The following is a 21,027-nucleotide window of genomic DNA, read 5'->3' as shown; positions in this document are numbered from 1 at the left end:
TAAGAGGCCTCCATTTTTGAAATTGACTAGATCTTTATATATACCACTTGGGTCCTGTTTCAGTAATAATGATATCAGACCTTCTTGTTGCGTGTCTGATAATCTACCGTTTATATAGGAGTGGTTAAAACATGCTAATAATGGTCCTCTGAGTATATCAAAACAAGTTTGGTATACTTCCACTGTTATGCCATCTAGCCCTGGAGTTTGATATACCTCCACTGTTATGCCATCCAGCCCTGGAGTTTGGTATACTTCCACTGGTATGACATCTAGACCTGGAGTTTGGTATACCTCCACTGTTATGACATCTAGACCTGGAGTTTGGTATACCTCCACTGTTATGCCATCCAGCCCTGGAGTTTGGTATACTTCCACTGGTATGACATCTAGACCTGGAGTTTGGTATACCTCCACTGTTATGCCATCCAGCCCTGGAGTTTGGTATACTTCCACTGGTATGACATCTAGACCTGGAGTTTGGTATACCTCCACTGTTATGCCATCCAGCCCTGGAGTTTGGTATACCTCCACTGGTATGACATCTAGACCTGGAGTTTGGTATACCTCCACTGTTATACCATCCAGCCCTGGAGTTTGGTATACCTCCACTGTTATGCCATCCAGCCCTGGAGTTTGGTATACCTCCACTGTTATGCCATCTAGCCCTGGAGTTTGGTATACCTCCACTGTTATGCCATCTAGCCCTGGAGTTTGGTATACCTCCACTGTTATGCCATCTAGCCCTGGAGTTTGGTATACCTCCACTGTTATGTCATCCAGCCCTGGAGTTTGGTATACCTCCACTGTTATGCCATCTAGCCCTGGAGTTTGATATACCTCCACTGTTATGACATCCAGCCCTGGAGTTTGGTATACCTCCACTGTTATGCCATCCAGCCCTGGAGTTTGGTATACTTCCACTGGTATGTCATCCAGCCCTGGAGTTTGGTATACCTCCACTGTTATGCCATCTAGCCCTGGAGTTTGGTATACCTCCACTGTTATGCCATCCAGCCCTGGAGTTTGGTATACTTCCACTGGTATGCCATCTAGCCCTGGAGTTTGATATACCTCCACTGTTATGCCATCCAGCCCTGGAGTTTGGTATACTTCCACTGGTATGCCATCCAGCCCTGGAGTTTGGTATACCTCCACTGGTATGCCATCCAGCCCTGGAGTTTGGTATACCTCCACTGGTATGCCATCCAGCCCTGGAGTTTGGTATACCTCCACTGGTATGCCATCTAGCCCTGGAGTTTGGTATACTTCCACTGGTATGTCATCCAGCCCTGGAGTTTGGTATACCTCCACTGTTATGCCATCTAGCCCTGGAGTTTGGTATACCTCCACTGTTATGCCATCCAGCCCTGGAGTTTGGTATACTTCCACTGGTATGCCATCTAGCCCTGGAGTTTGGTATACCTCCACTGTTATGCCATCCAGCCCTGGAGTTTGGTATACTTCCACTGGTATGCCATCCAGCCCTGGAGTTTGGTATACCTCCACTGGTATGCCATCCAGCCCTGGAGTTTGGTATACCTCCACTGGTATGCCATCCAGCCCTGGAGTTTGGTATACCTCCACTGGTATGCCATCTAGCCCTGGAGTTTGGTATACCTCCACTGGTATGCCATCCAGCCCTGGAGTTTGGTATACCTCCACTGGTATGTCATCCAGCCCTGGAGTTTGGTATACTTCCACTGGTATGCCATCTAGCCCTGGAGTTTGGTATACCTCCACTGGTATGCCATCCAGACCTGGAGTTTGGTATACCTCCACTGTTATGCCATCCAGCCCTGGAGTTTGGTATACTTCCACTGGTATGCCATCTAGCCCTGGAGTTTGGTATACCTCCACTGGTATGACATCTAGACCTGGAGTTTGGTATACCTCCACTGTTATGACATCTAGACCTGGAGTTCGGTATACCTCCACTGGTATGCCATCTAGCCCTGGAGTTTGGTATACCTCCACTGTTATGCCATCCAGCCCTGGAGTTTGGTATACCTCCACTGTTATGCCATCTAGCCCTGGAGTTTGGTATACCTCCACTGGTATGACATCCAGCCCTGGAGTTTGATATACTTCCACTGGTATGCCATCTAGCCCTGGAGTTTGGTATACCTCCACTGGTATGACATCTAGACCTGGAGTTTGGTATACCTCCACTGTTATGACATCTAGACCTGGAGTTCGGTATACCTCCACTGGTATGCCATCTAGCCCTGGAGTTTGATATACCTCCACTGGTATGACATCTAGACCTGGAGTTTGGTATACCTCCACTGTTATGCCATCTAGCCCTGGAGTTTGATATACCTCCACTGGTATGACATCTAGACCTGGAGTTTGGTATACCTCCACTGTTATGCCATCTAGCCCTGGAGTTTGATATACCTACACTGTTATGCCATCTAGACCTGGAGTTTGGTATACCTCCACTGGTATGCCATCTAGACCTGGAGTTTGGTATACTTCCACTGGTATGCCATCTAGCCCTGGAGTTTGGTATACTTCCACTGTTATGCCATCCAGCCCTGGAGTTTGGTATACTTCCACTGTTATACCATCTAGCCCTGGAGTTTGATATACCTCCACTGTTATGCCATCTAGCCCTGGAGTTCTCAGCCTTAAAGGGTTTAATTGCATCAATAAGTTCCTCCTCTGTAATTTGGCCTTCACATGAGTCTTTCTGTACAGATGTTAATTTTACATTATTATCCACACAATTAGCTACGGTTAGTGGAGATGAAGGAGACTGAAATGAAAACATATTCTTAAAGTACTTTACTTCATCTTTCAAAATATAATTTGGTGAATCATGTGTGACTCCATCATTTGATGGAGACCACCACAGTCCCTCTGGCCAAGAACACCAAGGTAAACTTCCTCAATGACTACCGCCCCGTAGAACTCACGTCTGTAGCCATGAAGTGCTTTGAAAGGCTGGTCAAGACTCACATCAACACCATCATCCCAGAAACCCCAAGACCCACTCCATTTCACATCCCGCCCCAACAGATCCACAGACGATGCAATCTCTATTGCACTCCACACTTCCCTCTCCCACCTGGACAAAAGGAACACCTACGTAAGAATGATGTTCATTGACTACAACTCAGCGTTCAACACCATAGTGCCCTCGAAAACTCATTACTAAGCTAAGGACCCTTGAACTGAACACCACCCACTGCAACTGGATCCTGGACTTCCCGGTGGGTCGCCCTTCAGTGGTAAGGGTAGGCATGCTTAGTCCACTCCTGTACTCCCTATTCATCCATGACTGTGTGGCCATGCAGAGGGTGGTTTTCAGACTCCAACACCATCATTAAGTTTGCCGATGACACAACAGTGATAGGCCTGATCACCGACAATGACGAGACAGCCTATAGAGAGGAGATCAGAGAGCTGGCAGTGTGGTGCCAGGACAACAACCCCTCCCTCAACGTGAGCAAGACAAAGGAGGTGAATGTGGACTACAGGAAAAGGAGAGCAGAGCACGCCCCCATTCACATCGACAAGGCTGTAGTGGAGCAGGTCGAGAGCTTCAAGTTCCTTGGTGTCCACATCACTAACAAACTATCATGGTCCAAACACACCAAGACACTCGTGAAGAGAGCACGAAAATGCCTCTCCCCCCTGAATAGGCGTTGTCGTGCCCTCTTCATGACTGCCTTCTACAGCTGCACCTTCAAGAGCATCCTGACTGGTTGCATTACCGCCTGGTATGGCAACTGCTTGGCCTCCGACCGCAAGGCGCTACAGGTAGTGCATAGTACATCAGTAACTAACCTGTTTATTATCTATGCATAGTCACTTTACCTCTACCTACATGTACATATTACCTCAACTAACCTGTTTATTATCTATGCATAGTCACTTTACCTCTACCTACATGTACATATTACCTCAACTAACCAGTACCCCCACACATTGACATTGACTCGGTATCGGTAGCCCCTGTATATAGCCTTGTTATTATAGGTCCTTACTTACTTTTAAAAAAACTCTGCATCTTTGGTTAAGGGAAGCATGTGACAAATAAAATGTGATATGTGATTGTGAATCTCTGTCACTGACTTGGCACTCACCTTCATAGTTTTTATTTTATATAACCTGGCAAGTCAGTTAAGAACAAATTCTTATTTACAATGACGGCCTATCCCCCGGCGACGCTGAGCCAATTGTGCACCGCCCTATGGGACTCTCAATCACGGTCGGATGTGATACAGCCTGGATTCAAACCAGGGACTGTAGTGACGCCTCCTGCACTCCTGTGCGACAGTGAAATGTGCATAGGGCCTATCGGTGTCTCGAAGACCGGCACATAGGGTGCAGGTGAAGTCAATAACGTTGATTGACTGATGTCAGTATGACTGCATGACGATTTTCAAGCTCTGATATAAACCCACCAATCCTCCAGCAGGTATTTACAGTATTTCCATAAAAGAGCACCGTATTTACTAGGCTTATTTTCCATTCATATCCTGGATGAAAAGCCCCAACACGCTACAAACACACACACACAAATATAGAGCTAGAACAAGACAGAGAGAGGGGGGTGGGAATAGAGGGGGTGAGGGAAGAGGAAAGAGAAAGAAAGAGAAAGAAAGAGAGAAAGAAAGAAAGAGAAAGAAAGAGAGGCTCTGAGGCCTGTCTGACTCTACAGTAAATGGTAGCATGCTGGTTTATTGACCTTGAGCTCTGCGTGTGTGTAGATCTCACTCTGCAAGTCAAACCACGATGATTCAATCCAGTTGGCCCCTACCAACGTGTGAACGAAAAGAAGAAAAAAAACACGTGAACCCTGCGGGTATTGAACTTACAACCTTGGCATTGCTAGTGCTGTGCACCTACCAACTGACTCACACAGGATCCCAACTAAAATTATAACTTTGTGACCATCTGTTCTCTACTAGTACTGCCACTATCCATCGCTGTGAGATAACAAAGGCCTTTACTACAGAGACAGGTTGGTAGTGCTCAGCGGTGATGACTCACAGAGACATGGGGGTGATGACCACCACACTGGAGCGGACAGATTTGGGGTTTCATATAGTAAGTACTAGACATGATGACTCCCCTCCACACTGGAGCGGACTGATATGTACATGTTCTCATTCACCCCTTTAGATTGGTGTGTATTAGGTAGAGGGGAAATTGTTAGATTACTTGTCAGATTTTTCTCCACTGTTGGAACTTGAAGCACAAAGCAATTTCACCACCCTGATAACCATGTGTGTATATGACCAATACAATTTGATTTGATTTGATTTGGGGCTTCATAGTGAGCATTAGAGTTGCGCCCCCAAATGACACCCTGTTACCTACACACTGCACTACTTTAGACCATAGACCTACTTGCCCTGGTTAGAAGAAGTGCACTGTATAGTGAATAGGGTGCCATTTTGGGATGCAACCAAAGTAGTGGGTTGCTCAGTGTCTTCCTATTCTGGGACAGCAGAGTACAGGTATGAGAGACGTGAGTCGGTCCAGAGTCCCATGCCCCCCTCACTGAGTTTACAGAGAATACCGGTTCATCCGACCGTGCCGTAGCTAGGTGTCACAGCAGTGGCCACTCCCTATTCTATAAGGAGATAGTGTTGAAAATGAGTCATAATGTCACAGATCAACACCAGGCATGAGTCAGTCAGAGTCCCAGAGCGCGGTGGTTAGGAGAGAGAGATAAAGTAATAGTCACTCCAACAGTGTAAAAGCTAGATGACAGGACTAGAGTAGTGACTAGAGTAGTGGCTAGAGGACTACAGTAGTGGCTAGAGTAGTGACTCGAGGAGTGGCTAGAGGACTACAGTAGTGGCTAGAGGAATAGAGTAGTGGCTAGAGGACTAGAGTAGTGACTCGAGGAATGGCTAGAGGACTAGAGTAGTGGCTAGAGGACTAGAGTAGTGGCTAGAGGACTAGAGTAGTGGCTAGAGGACTACAGTAGTGGCTAGAGGAATAGAGTAGTGGCTAGAGGAATAGAGTAGTGGCTAGAGGAGTGGCTAGAGGACTAGAGTAGTGGCTAGAGGAATAGAGTAGTGACTCGAGGAGTGGCTAGAGGACTACAGTAGTGGCTAGAGGAGTGGCTAGAGGAGTGGCTAGAGGAATAGAGTAGTGGCTAGAGGAGTGGCTAGAGGACTAGAGTAGTGACTAGAGGAATAGAGTAGTGGCTAGAGGAGTGGTTAGAGGACTAGAGTAGTGGCTAGAGGACTAGAGTAGTGACTCGAGGAGTGGCTAGAGGACTACAGTAGTGGCTAGAGGAATAGAGTAGTGGCTAGAGGAATAGAGTAGTGGCTAGAGGAATAGAGTAGTGGCTAGAGGAATAGAGTAGTGGCTACAGGAGTGGCTAGAGGACTAGAGTAGTGGCTAGAGGACTAGAGTAGTGGCTAGAGGAGTGGCTAGAGGACTAGAGTAGTGGTCTCTCTCTCGGAGGACCTGAGCCCTAGGACCATGCCCCAGGACTACCTGACATGATGACTCCTTGCTGTCCCCAGTCCACCTGGCCATGCTGCTGCTCCAGTTTCAACTGACCTGAGCCCTAGGACCATGCCCCAGGACTACCTGACATGATGACTCCTTGCTGTCCCCAGTCCACCTGGCCAAGCTGCTGCTCCAGTTTCAACTGTTCTGCCTTGTTATTATTCGACCATGCTGGTCATTTATGAACATTTGAACATCTTGGCCATGTTCTGTTATAATCTCCACCCGGCACAGCCAGAAGAGGACTGGCCACTCCACATAGCCTGGTTCCTCTCTAGGTTTCTTCCTAGGTTTTGGCCTTTCTAGGGAGTTTTTCCTAGCCACCGTGCTTCTACACCTGTATTGCTTGCTGTTTGGGGTTTTAGGCTGGGTTTCTGTACAGCACTTTGAGATATCAGCTGATGTACGAAGGGCTATATAAATACATTTTGATTTGATTTGATTTAGAGTAGTGGCTAGAGGAGTGGCTAGAGGACTAGAGTAGTGGCTAGAGGACTAGAGTAGTGGCTAGAGGAGTGGCTAGAGGACTAGAGTAGTGGCTAGATGACAGGACTAGAGTAGTGACTCAAGGAGTGGCTAGAGGACTACAGTAGTGGCTAGAGGAGTGGCTAGAGGACTACAGTAGTGGCTAGAGGAGTGGCTAGAGGACTACAGTAGTGGCTAGAGGAGTGGCTAGAGGACTACAGTAGTGGCTAGAGGAGTGGCTAGAGGACTACAGTAGTGGCAAGAGGAGTGGCTAGAGGACTACAGTAGTGGCTAGAGTAGTGGCTAGAGGAATAGAGTAGTGGCTAGAGGAATAGAGTAGTGGCTAGAGGACTAGAGTAGTGACTCGAGGAGTGGCTAGAGGACTAGAGTAGTGGCTAGAGGACTAGAGTAGTGGCTAGAGGAGTTGCTAGAGGACTACAGTAGTGGCTAGAGGACTACAGTAGTGGCTAGAGGAATAGAGTAGTGGCTAGAGGAGTGGCTAGAGGACTAGAGTAGTGACTCGAGGAGTGACTAGAGGACTACAGTAGTGGCTAGAGGACTAGAGTAGTGACTCGAGGAGTGGCTAGAGGACTACAGTAGTGGCTAGAGGACTAGAGGAGTGACTAGAGGAGTGGCTAGAGGACTAGAGTAGTGGCTAGAGGAGTGGCTCGAGGACTACAGTAGTGGCTAGAGGAATAGAGTAGTGGCTAGAGGAGTGGCTAGAGGACTAGAGTAGTGGCTAGAGGACTAGAGTAGTGTCTAGATGACAGAGGATTAGAGTAGTGGCTAGATGACAGAGGATTAGAGTAGTGGCTAGATGACAGAGGACTAGAGTAGTGGCTAGATGACAGAGGACTAGAGTAGTGGCTAGATGACAGAGGACTAGAGTAGTGGCTAGATGACAGAGGACTGGAGCAGTGGCTAGATGACAGAGGACTACAGTAGTGGCTAGATGACAGGACTAGAGTAGTGGCTAGAGGACTAGAGTAGTGGCTAGAGGACTAGAATAGTGGCTAGAGGACTAAAGTAGTGGCTTGAGGACTAGAGTAGTGGCTAGAGGACTAGAGTAGTGGCTAGAGGACTAGAGTAGTGTCTAGATGACAGAGGATTAGAGTAGTGTCTAGATGACAGAGGATTAGAGTAGTGTCTAGATGACAGAGGATTAGAGTCGTGGCTAGATGACAGAGGACTAGAGTAGTGGCTGGATGACAGAGGACTAGAGTAGTGGCTAGATGACAGAGGACTAGAGTAGTGGCTGGAGGACTAGAGTAGTGGCTAGAGTACTAGAGTAGTGGCTAGAGGACTAAAGTAGTGGCTTGAGGACTAGTTTAGTGACTAGAGGACTAGAGTAGTGGCTAGAGGACTGGAGTAGTGGCTAGAGGACTAGAGTAGTGGCTAGAGGACAGGACTAGAGTAGTGGCTAGAGGACAGGACTAGAGTAGTGGCTAGAGGACTAGAGTAGTGGCTAGAGGACTAGAGTAGTGGCTAGATGACTAGGGTAGTGGCTAGAGGAGAGGCTAGAGTAGTGGCTAGAGGACTAGAGTAGTGGTTAGATGACAGAGGACTAGAGTAGTGGCTAGAGGACTAGAGTAGTGGCTAGAGGACTAGAGTAGTGGCTAGAGGACTAGAGTAGTGGCTAGAGGACTAGAGTAGTGGCTAGATGACTAGAGTAGTGGCTAGAGGACTAGAGTAGTGGCTAGAGGACTAGAGTAGTGACTAGAGGACTAGAGTAGTGGCTAGAGGACTAGAGTAGTGGCTAGAGGACTAGAGTACTGGCTAGAGGACTAGAGTAGTGGCTCGAGGACTAGGGTAATGGCTAGAGGAGAGGCTAGAGTAAAGCTCTAGTGGTCTAAGCCGTGGTCTAAGCAGTGGTCTAAGCAGTGGTCTAAGCAGTGGTCTAAGCAGTGGTCTAAGCAGTGGTCTAAGCAGTGGTCTAAGTGCAAGAGGCGTCACTGCAGTCACTGGTTTGAATCCAGGCTGCATCACATCTGACTGTAATTGGGAGTCCCATAGGGCGGTGCACAATTGGCCCAGCTTTGTCTGGGTTTGGCCGAGGTAGACTGTCATTGTAAATAGAATTTGCTATTAATTGACTTGCCAGGTTAAATATAAAGTGGCTAGATGTCCCAACTTTCTTGTCCTTTTAAGCCATTTTGCCACAACTTTGGAAGTTTTCTTGAGGTCATTGTTCATTTGGAAGAACCATTTGCGACCACGTTTTAAGATGTCGCAACAAAATATCCACATAATTTTCCTGCCTCATGTTGCCATCTGTTTTGTGCACCAGTCACCAGACCCTCCTGCAGCAAAGCACCCCCACAACATGATGCTGCCACCCCCACAACATGATGCTGCCACCCCCACAACATGATGCTGCCACCCCCACAACATGATGCTGCCACCCCCACAACATGATGCTGCCACCCCCACAACATGATGCTGCCACCCCCACAACATGATGCTGCCACCCCCACAACATGATGCTGCCACCCCCACAACATGATGCTGCCACCCCCACAACATGATGCTGCCACCCCCGTGCTTCACGGTTGGGATGTTGTTCTTTGGCTTGAAAGCCTCCCCCTTTTTCCTCCAAACATAACGATGGTCATTATGGCCAAACACTTCTATTTTTGTTTCATCAGACCAGAGGACATTTCTCCAAAAAAGTACAATCTTTGTCCCCATGTCCAGTTGCAAACCGTAGTCTGACTTTGTTATGGCGGTTTTGGAGCAGTGGCTTCTTCCTTGCTGAGCGGCCTTTCAGGTTATGTCGATATAGGACTCGTTTTACTGTGGATATCGTTTCATCCAGCATCTTCACAAGGTGCTGTTGTTCTGGGATTGATTTTCGCTTTTCGCACCAAAGTACGAGACAGAACGCGTCTCCTTCCTGAGCGGTGTGACGGCTACGTGGTCTATGTTGTTTATACTTGCATTGGAAATTGTTTGTACAGATGAACGTGGTACCTTCAGGCGTTTGGAAATTGCTCCCAAGGATGAACCAGACTTGTGGAGGTCAAACATTTTTTTCTGAGGTCTTGGCTGATTTCTTTTGATTTTCGCATGATGTCAAGCAGAGGCACTGAGTTTGAAGGTAGGCCTGGAAATACATCCACAGGTACACCTCCAATTGACTCAAATTATGTAAATTAGCCTTTCAGAAGCTGCTAAAGCCATGACATAATTTTATGGAATGTTCCAAGCTGTTTAAAGGCACAGTCAACGTAGTGTTTGTAAACTTCTGACCCACTGGAATTGTGATACAGTTAATTATAAGTGAAGTAATCTGTCTGTAAACAATTGTTGTAAAAATTACTTGTGTCATACACAAAGTAGATGTCCTATCCGACTTGCCAAAACTATAGTTTGTTAAACAATACATTTGTGGAGTGGTTGAAAAACGAGTTTTAATGACTCCAACAGAAGTGTATGTAAACTTCCGACTTCAGCTGTATCTCTAGACGTTTGTGAGAATAGAAAATAGTGTTGGTCCTTCTGTAGCACAGTTGGTAGAGCATGGCGCTTGTAACGCCAGGGTAGTGGGTTCGATTCCCGGGACCACCCATACGTAGAATGTATGCACACATGACTGTAAGTCGCTTTGGATAAAAGCGTCTGCTAAATGGCATATATTATTATTATTATTATTGGTCTGTCATTACATAAAGCAGGTGTTGTTTCAGACCACTACTGACATGCAGAGGAGCGTCCAGCAACAAACCAGGTGCGGTTTCAAACTGAGGAGGAGTCCCACAGAAATCAACTGCAATCACAAGAAAGGAGAACATCTGCCAATCATACAACAATTGAATCATGATTGCTCCTTCGTATTACTCCAAAGGCTTCTTTATTGCTCAACCTGGACTCAGGGGTAAATGTAACATAGCTACGTATGGTATGCATAGTGGTATGGTATATCCATCATCCATTTCATTTGATATGTACAATATGTTACAAATTTGCTAAATATATGATATGCAACGAATGCCAATTTGTTGTGGGTAACATTAGTTAGATGGCTAATACCAAAGTTAGCTAGGTGGCTAACGTTAGCACGCTTAGGGGTTAGGGTTAGGGGAAGGGTTAAGGTTAGGAGTTAGATTAAAGGGTTAAGGTTAGGGTTAGGAGTTAGGTTAAAGGGCTAGGGTTAAGGTTAAGGTTAGGGTTAGCAGTTAGGTTTAATGGTTAAGGTTGGGGTTAAGGTTAAGGTTAAGGTTAGGGGAAGGGTTAAGGTTAGGGTTAAGGTTAGTGTTAGGAGTTCGGTTAAATGGTTAATGTTAGGTTTAGGAGTTAGGTTAAAGGGTTAAGGTCAGGGTTAGGAGTTAGGTTAAAGTTTTTTTTTAAGGTTAGGGTTAAGGTTAAGGGAAGGGTTAGCTAACATGCTAAGTAGTTACAAAGTAGCTAAAAAGTGGTAAGTAGTTGCCAATTAGCTAAATTGCTAAAGTTGTCTATAATTAGAGTCAAACACGCAAATTTGGGGTTGCTAAACGTCTGCATTATACGACTACCCATCCACTCCAACCAACCACCCGACATCTACGTTTTCTGTCTTATGTAACCATACCAAATATAACATCATCATACTATATATTTCTGGTATCCAGGATTTAGATTTACTATATTACGTTTAGTATATGAGTCCAGGCTGTTAAATGCTTCCCAAATGACACACTATTCACTTTATAGTGCACTACTTCTAACCAGGGACTATAGGGCTCTGGTCAAAAGTAGGGCACCACATAGGGAAGGGAGCCATGCAGGGCAGAATAGATGGAACAGGGCCAGGTGCCATGCAGGGCCAGGTGTGGCTGAGTAATGCTTTCTTCTCATTAAAACCCTGCATTAGAATCATACCCCCTACCTTGCCGACCCCTTCTCCCCCTCCCTCTTCTCTTTCTCTCTCTCTCTCTCTCTCTCTCTCTCTCTCTCTCTCTCTCTCTCTCTCTCTCTCCCCTCCCTCTTCTCTTTCTCTTTCTCTCTCTCTCTCTCTCTCTCTCTCTCTCTCTCTCTCTCTCTCTCTTCTCTGACTCTCTCTCTCTCTCCCCTCTCTTCTCTTCTCTGACTCTCTCTCTCTCTCTCTCTCTCTCTCTCTCTCTCTCTCTCTCTCTCTCTCCCCCTCTCGGTTCTCTTCTCTGACTCTCTTTCTCTTCTCTCTCTCCTCTCTCCCCCCCACCCCTATCGCTCCCTCTCTCGCTCTTCCTCCATCCCCTATCTCAATTCAATTCAATTCAAGGGGCGTTTTTGGCATGGGAAACATGTGTTAACATTGCCAAAGCAAGTGAGATAGATATTATACAAAAGTTAAATAAACAATAAACATTACACATACAGACGCTTCAAAACAATAAAGACATTACAAATGTCATATTATATATATATACAGTGTTGTAACAATGTACAAATGGTTAAAGGACACAAGGGAAAATAAATAAGCATAAATATGGGTTGTATTTACAATGGTGTTTGTTCTTCACTGGTTGCCCTTTTCTTGTGGCAACAGGTCACAAATCTTGCTGCTGTAGAGTTAGGAGTTATCTCTCTCCTCTCTCTCCTCTCTCCCCCCACCCAAACCTCTCTCTCCTCTCTCCCCCCACCCCTCTCTCTCTCTCCTCTCTCCCCCCACCCCTCTCTCTCTCTCCTCTCGCTCGCCTGTCTGGTTCCCCCTGCTGACATATGGACCACATACGGTCTCTCATTATACTGACTGAAGTGAATTCATTTTCCAGGAAGACAGACAGAGAGAGGAGGAGAGAGAAAGCTCAAACATGTTCTCTCGGTGTTCGCTGACTGTGTTCAGGGTGGCATATTCCTAATCAGATTTGAGTCTAGGGAAGGGAGAATCATGTTGTTAAATCTCATTAAATCAGAGCAGGAACAGAACAGGGTAAGTGGGGGGGGGGGGTTCTTAGTTGGGAGGGTTGCTCATTGTGCAATCTGATAGCCAGGTGTGACATTGGATGTTATAGGTAGCGGTTTCACAGAAACAGATTAAGCCCACTGTAGTCCTTGGAATTCAAAAGCACTGTCAAGGGTGGGTGAATCTCCATGGAACTTGCTATTTAGTCCGGGACTAGGCTTTACCTTTGTCTGGGAAACCTGTGTACTTTTTATTAACCTAGACATCAGTTAGAACAAATCAGCACATATTAAGAGTTTGGTAAACAGACCTGGGAACAGGCTATCTTTCCCATGGTGAGGATGGATTTTTACCCACAACAGTAATAACAAATAGGATATAGTGGAATTAGTTAATGGGGTTGGTCTTAACTTGAAATCCCTAATCAATTAAATAAATATATATATATATATTTGCTGAAATGTACATGAGATAAGACTCGGAGGCTTGGAGTCCCAACTGGTTTACTACAGTAGAGACCATCTATGTCCCTGTTGAACACTAGTGGTTTACTACAGTAGAGACCATCTGTCTCCCTGTTGAACACTAGTGGTTTACTACAGTAGAGACCATCTCTCTCCCTGTTGAACACTAGTGGTTTACTACAGTAGAGACCATCTATCTCCCTGTTGAACACTAGTGGTTTACTACAGTAGAGACCATCTCTCTCCCTGTTGAACACTAGTGGTTTACTACAGTAGAGACCATCTGTCTCCCTGTTGAACACTAGTGGTTTACTACAGTAGAGACCATCTCTCTCCCTGTTGAACACTAGTGGTTTACTACAGTAGAGACCATCTATCTCCCTGTTGAACACTAGTGGTTTACTACAGTAGAGACCATCTGTCTCCCTGTTGAACACTAGTGGTTTACTACAGTAGAGACCATCTCCCTGTTGAACACTAGTGGTTTACTACAGTAGAGACCATCTCTCTCCCTGTTGAACACTAGTGGTTTACTACAGTAGAGACCATCTGTCTCCGTTGAACACTAGTGGTTTACTACAGTAGAGACCATCTATCTCCCTGTTGAACACTAGTGGTTTACTACAGTAGAGACCATCTATCTCCCTGTTGAACACTAGTGGTTTACTACAGTAGAGACCATCTATCTCCCTGTTGAACACTAGTGGTTTACTACAGTAGAGACCATCTATCTCCCTGTTGAACACTAGTGGTTTACTACAGTAGAGACCATCTGTCTCCCTGTTGAACACTAGTGGTTTACTACAGTAGAGACCATCTATCTCCTGTTGAACACTAATGGTTTATATGCAGTAGAGACCATCTATCTCCAGTCATGTTGAACACTAGTGGTTTACTACAGTAGAGACCATCTGTCTCCCTGTTGAACACTAGTGGTTTACTACAGTAGAGACCATCTGTCTCCCTGTTGAACACTAGTGGTTTACTACAGTAGAGACCATCTATCTCCCTGTTGAACACTAGTGGTTTACTACAGTAGAGACCATCTCTCTCCCTGTTGAACACTAGTGGTTTACTACAGTAGAGACCATCTCTCTCCCTGTTGAACACTAGTGGTTTACTACAGTAGAGACCATCTCTCTCCCTGTTGAACACTAGTGGTTTACTACAGTAGAGACCATCTCCCTGTTGAACACTAGTGGTTTACTACAGTAGAGACCATCTATCTCCCTGTTGAACACTAGTGGTTTACTACAGTAGAGACCATCTCCCTGTTGAACACTAGTGGTTTACTACAGTGGTTTACTACAGTAAATTCATACGGTTTGGTTAAATATGTGTGCTTTCTCAGGTCATTTAATAGGTTTTGTGTTAGATTTAGTTTTTGTTTATGCATCTCCCTGTTGAACACTAGTTTTATTAACTGTGTGACCATCCCCTGTTGAGTCCCTAGTGTCCCCTCAGAGGTCCCCAGTAAATCCCCTCAGAGTCCCCTAAATATGAGTCCCTCAGGTCCCCTTAGAGTCCCCTGTTAGATTTAGTCCCCGATGCATCCCCGAGAACTGTCCCCCCGAGTCCCCTGAGAGTCCCCTCAGAGTCCCCTCAGAGTCCCCTCAGAGTCCCCTGAGAGTCCCCTCAGAGTCCCCTCAGAGTCCCCTCAGAGTCCCCCGAGAGTCCCCTCAGAGTTCCCTGAGAGTCACCTCAGAGTCCCCTCAGAGTCCCCTCAGAGTCCCCCGAGAGTCCCCTCAGAGTCCCCTCAGAGTCCCCTCAGAGTCCCCTGAGAGTCCCCTCAGAGTCCCCTCAGAGTCCCCTCAGAGTCCCCCGAGAGTCCCCTCAGAGTCCCCTCAGAGTCCCCTCAGAGTCCCCTGAGAGTCCCCTCAGAGTCCCCTCAGAGTCCCCTCAGAGTCCCCTGAGAGTCCCCTCAGAGTCCCCTGAGAGTCCCCTCAGAGTCCCCTCAGAGTCCCCTCAGAGTCCCCTGAGAGTCCCCTCAGAGTCCCCTCAGAGTCCCCTCAGAGTCCCCTCAGAGTCCCCTCAGAGTCCCCTGAGAGTCCCCTCAGAGTCCCCTCAGAGTCCCCTCAGAGTCCCCTCAGAGTCCCCTCAGAGTCCCCCGAGAGTCCCCTCAGAGTCCCCTCAGAGTCCCTCAGAGTCCCCTGAGAGTCCCCTCAGAGTCCCCTCAGAGTCCCCTGAGAGTCCCCTCAGAGTCCCCTCAGAGTCCCCTCAGAGTCCCCTCAGAGTCCCCTGAGAGTCCCCTCAGAGTCCCCTCAGAGTCCCCTCAGAGTCCCCTCAGAGTCCCCTCAGAGTCCCCTGAGAGTCCCCTCAGAGTCCCCTCAGAGTCCCCTCAGAGTCCCCTCAGAGTCCCCTGAGAGTCCCCTCAGAGTCCCCTGAGAGTCCCCTCAGAGTCCCCTGAGAGTCCCCTCAGAGTCCCCTCAGAGTCCCCTCAGAGTCCCCTCAGAGTCCCCTCAGAGTCCCCTCAGAGTCCCCTCAGAGTCCCCTCAGAGTCCCCCCAGAGTCCCCTCAGAGTCCCCTCAGAGTCCCCTCAGAGTCCCCTCAGAGTCCCCTCAGAGTCCCCTCAGAGTCCCATCGGCCTTTGTCACAACTATCCATCCCTGCCTATGTGGATAGTTGTTCCCATAAACCTGTCATTCATAACAAGAAGAAGAAGATAGTGAAGAAGTGTCAAGCGGTCATTTGCTCTCACCTCACAGACTGGATCTGTACCGCAGACAGGTCAACTGCTCTGTAATCAGATGACAGGAGAGAGGCAGGAAATGACCGGCGAGGGAGATGGAAGGAAAGAGACAGATATAGATGGATAAAGGAAGAACAGAGGGAGAGAGAGATGAGCTAATGTACAGAGATACCTCTTCTCTAAAAGGTGGGGTTGTGGCATACAGCACTTTAGCTCATCGGGAAAATGTGGTTGTCAGTTTCCTGTCAGCGTGTTGACCTGACAACCGCTAGGTTGACGGGCAGCTGTCATCGACACGTCGATCAGCCCCAGAGTAAAATCCATCTCCCTGACAGCCCCGTGGCGGTGAAGACTAGCACCCCCAACACACACACACACACACACACACACACACACACACACACACACACACACACACACACACACACACACACACACACACACACACACACACACACACACACACACACACACACACACACACACACACAGGGACACCCTTCTATATTAACTCATAACACGGGGACACTATATCAGGGTTACCTCCCTTCCCACTGGGCACAGATGTAGTGGAGCCCTAGTGTAGTGGAGCTCTAGTGGAGCCCTACTGTAGTGGAGCTCTAGTGGAGCCCTACTGTAGTGGAGCTCTCGTGGAGCCCTACTGTAGTGGAGCTCTAGTGTAGTGGAGCCCTAGTGTAGTGGAGCTCTAGTGTAGTGGAGCTCTAGTGGAGCCCTACTGTAGTGGAGCTCTAGTGGAGCCCTACTGTAGTGGAGCTCTCGTGGAGCCCTACTGTAGTGGAGCTCTAGTGTAGTGGAGCCCTAGTGTAGTGGAGCTCTAGTGTAGTGGAGCTCTAGTGGAGCCCTACTGTAGTGGAGCTCTAGTGTAGTGGAGCCCCAGTGTAGTGGAGCTCTGGTGTAGTGGAGCCCTAGTGTAGTGGAGCTCTAGTGTAGTGGAGCCCTAGTGTAGTGGAGCTCTAGTGTAGTGGAGCTCTAGTGTAGTGGAGCTCTAGTGTAGTGGAGCTCTAGTGTAGTGGAGCTCTAGTGTAGTGGAGCTCTAGTGTAGTGGAGCCCTAGTGTAGTGGAGCTCTAGTGTAGTGGAGCTCTAGTGGAGCTCTAGTGTAGTGGAGCTCTAGTGTGAACATCATCTCCTGTAATGACCGTATGAACATCATCTCCTGTAATGACCGTATGAACATCATCTCCTGTAATGACCGTATGAACATCATCTCCTGTAATGACCGTATGAACATCATCTCCTGTAATGACCGTATGAACATCATCTCCTGTAATGACCGTATGAACACCATCTCCTGTAATGACCGTATGAACATCATCTCCTGTAATGAACGTATGAACATCATCTCCTGTAATGACCGTATGAACACCATCTCCTGTAATGACCGTATGAACATCATCTCCTGTAATGACCGTATGAACATCATCTCCTGTAATGACCGTATGAACACCATCTCCTGTAATGACCGTATGAACATCATCTCCTGTAATGAACGTATGAACATCATCTCCTGTAATGACCGTGTAGCCTATGCATAAAGGTTTCTCCACAGACATTCCTTTTACTTATAGTCTACGTTATTAACGTGGTCAATGTCTGTTCGATATTTTAGACAGAATTCTTGTATAAAATAATATTGGCCTTGGCTTTTAAAAGTCTATGTTCTCCGTGCTATTTCTGTGTGTGTTGCTCTAGGGGGTCATTCATAATGGAAATGTTTCTGGGGGGCTTTCCTGCTGCACTGGGTAGTACAAACAGTAACACTGGGAATGAGGTGGGAGAAACACAACACTGGGAATAAGGTGGGAGAAACACAACACTGGGAATGAGGTGGGAGAAACACAACACATCACTGTGAATGAAATGGGAGAAACACAACACAACACTGGGAATGAAATGGGAGAAACACAACACAACACTGGGAATGAAATGGGAGAAACACAACATAACACTGGGAATGAGATGGGAGAAACACAACACTGTGAATGAGGTGGGAGAAACACAACACTGTGAATGAGGTGGGAGAAACACAACACTGTGAATGAAATGGGAGAAACACAACACTGTGAATGAAATGGGAGAAACACAACACAACACTGGGAATGAAATGGGAGAAACACAACACAACACTGGGAATGAAATGGGAGAAACACAACATAACACTGTGAATGAAATGGGAGAAACACAACATAACACTGTGAATGAAATGGGAGAAACACAACATAACACTGTGAATGAAATGGGAGAAACACAACATAACACTGTGAATGAAATGGGAGAAACACAACATAACACTGTGAATGAAATGGGAGAAACACAACATAACACTGTGAATGAAATGGGAGAAACACAACATAACACTGTGAATGAAATGGGAGAAACACAACATAACACTGTGAATGAAATGGGAGAAACACAACACAACACTGGGAATGAAATGGGAGAAACACAACATAACACTGTGAATGAAATGGGAGAAACACAACATAACACTGTGAATGAAATGGGAGAAACACAACATAACACTGTGAATGAAATGTGAGAAACACAACACTGTGAATGAAATGGGAGAAACACAACACTGTGAATGAACTGGGACATAACCTAGTTTATAGGGATACCAGTTTATTTGCATGGGCTGCATCTCAATCCACTGCGACATATTGGATAGCTTTAGTCACAGTCACAAAGCAACAAAAACAAGCAGCAACACTGTGTCGCCTCCCCCGAAAATCATGACATTTCCCAATCTTTGTTTTATCTCCTAGATATAGGACAGACACTACAACACATTCATCCTTATGATTTATTTTTGGACAGTAAAGGCCTAATTTTATATTTTTGTATACTTTTATTTAGTTTTGGGCAACACCTAAAGGGATCCTAAAAGACAAAATGGCTAAATGATCCATGCTATAACCACCCTAAAACAATTCCATGTGCTATGACCTAGAATTTCCATTCTCAGATCGTTAATAAAACCTCCCAGTAAACCTTTAAAGGGACCAGAGTAAAACGTTCTCAGAACCTCCTTGGAACCAGTGTAAAACGTTCTCAGAATCTCCATGGAACCAGAGTTAAACGTTCTCAGAACCTCCCCGGAACCAGAGTTAAACGTTCTCAGAACCTCCCTGGAACCAGAGTTAAACGTTCTCAGAACCTCCCTGGAACCAGAGTTAAACGTTCTCAGAACCTCCCCGGAACCAGAGTTAAACGTTCTCAGAACCTCCCTGCAACCAGAGTTAAACGTTCTCAGAACCTCCCTGGAACCAGAGTTAAACGTTCTCAGAACCTCCGTGTAATCTAAAAATAAAATGATTACTGATGGTTTCAGGGAATGTTTAACTCTGGTTCCAGGGAGATTCTGAGAACGTTGTACTCTGGTTCCAGGGAGATTCTGAGAACGTTTTACTCTGGTTCCAGGGAGATTCTGAGAACGTTTTACTCTGGTTCCAGGGAGATTCTGAGAACGTTTTACTCTGGTTCCAGGGAGATTCTGAGAACGTTTTACTCTGGTTCCAGGGAGGTTCTGAGAACGTTTAACTCTGGTTGCAGGGAGGTTCTGAGAACGTTTAACTCTGGTTCCAGGGAGGTTCTGAGAACGTTTAACTCTGGTTGCAGGGAGGTTCTGAGAACCTTTTCCTCTTGTTTTACTCTGGTTTTCGATTTCTCAGCCAATGTGAAATCGAAAACATACTTTTCCCACAACTTCCAAGGAACCAAATATGCTAGCTAAGACAGATGTAGGATCTTAATTTGATCACTCTGTTGCACAAGAACTTTCATAACATACTAATTCACATTTCCTGTTGCTACAGGATTATTTTCCTGCTGTAACAAACTGTCTCAAATGAAGATTCCAGATCTGTAGGCCAACATTGACCAGTGATGGCTCAGTAAAGTAATACATTTACAATCAGAGCTGATCACAATCACTTGTTCTATCCTATTGAGGATGAACCCGACCCTGCAGTGCCCAGAAGTATGCCAGCCAGACTCTTTGACAAACACTCATACATGAAATATAGACTTGAACAATTTATAGACTTTGTATTACAGTGATATTTTCCCAGTTCCGAGTAAACTGTTGGCCACACCCATAATGCATTATAATGAAACATTCTGCCCCAGTTTGAGAGGTAATCTGTGTCCCAAATGGAGTCCCTTTCCTTACTGCACTCCAAAAGGCTTCAAAAGCAAGTCTCAGTCAGACCGTGCAGTGCCAGAAGTATGTCAACTCGACAGACTCTGACCTTGTGAGATGTCACTCTGTTGAAAGCTCCTTGATGGCCATTCCTTCCACCACATCAATTATGGGAGGCGTTAGTTGAGGTAATGTGCTGCACGCAAGGTAATGTGAAGGAGGGTGGCTTGGAGAATGAAGGGGGCGCACACACACACACACACACACACACACACACACACACACACACACACACACACACACACACACACACACACACACACACACACACACACACACACACACACACACACACACACACACACACACACACACACACACACACACACACACACACACACACACACACACACAGAGAGGAAGGGTGGAGGCTGAGGGCCTATGCAGTATTCATGTTCCCATCTGGTCCCCCTCTCATCCCGTCTCGCTCTACAGGGTCAGGCCTGTAAGCTCTGAAGCCAGTCAGCCAGCCAGTGATCTAGTCAGCCAGCCAGTCAGCCATCCAGTCATCCAGCCAGCCAGTCAGCCATCCAGTTATCCAGTTATCCAGCCAAATAGCCACCCATCCAGTCAGCCAGTTAGACAGCCTGCCAGTCAGCCAGCCAGCCAGCTAGCCAGTCAGCCAGTGATCAAGTCAGCCAGCGAGTCAGCCACCCAGTCATCCAGCCAGCTAGTCAGCCACCCAGTCAGTGTCAGCCAGTCAGCCATCCAGTTAGACAGCCTGCCAGTCAGCCAGCCAGTCAGTCAGCCTGCCAGCCAGCCAGCCAACCATCCAGTGATCTAGTCAGCCAGCCAGTCAGCCAGCCAGTCAGCCACTCAGTCAGCCAGCCAGCCACCCACCCAGTC

The 21,027-nt window shown here is 46.8% G+C and overlaps 1 long non-coding RNA gene across 3 annotated transcripts; it reads right to left on the bottom strand.

Moving 5' to 3' along the window:
• Positions 1 to 861: 861 nt before the first annotated feature.
• Positions 862 to 2,562, bottom strand: LOC127910891 (uncharacterized). Of its 3 annotated transcripts, XR_008076667.1 has the most exons (5): positions 2,479 to 2,562; positions 1,465 to 1,503; positions 1,270 to 1,308; positions 1,036 to 1,152; positions 862 to 957 (listed from the first exon to the last, which is right to left on the bottom strand). It is a non-coding gene; the product is annotated as an uncharacterized LOC127910891 (long non-coding RNA). The 3 variants fall into 3 exon arrangements; XR_008076668.1 differs by lacking the exon at positions 1,465 to 1,503; XR_008076666.1 differs by lacking the exons at positions 1,036 to 1,152; positions 1,270 to 1,308 and having other exon boundaries at positions 1,387 to 1,503.
• Between the last annotated feature and the right edge of the window lie 18,465 nt (positions 2,563 to 21,027).

Source organism: Oncorhynchus keta, chromosome 23 (genome assembly GCF_023373465.1).
Source record: "Oncorhynchus keta strain PuntledgeMale-10-30-2019 chromosome 23, Oket_V2, whole genome shotgun sequence".
Classification (NCBI taxonomy): domain Eukaryota; kingdom Metazoa; phylum Chordata; class Actinopteri; order Salmoniformes; family Salmonidae; genus Oncorhynchus; species Oncorhynchus keta.
Note: the sequence above shows the minus strand (reverse complement) of the source record. Positions and strands in the feature narration are given on the sequence as shown.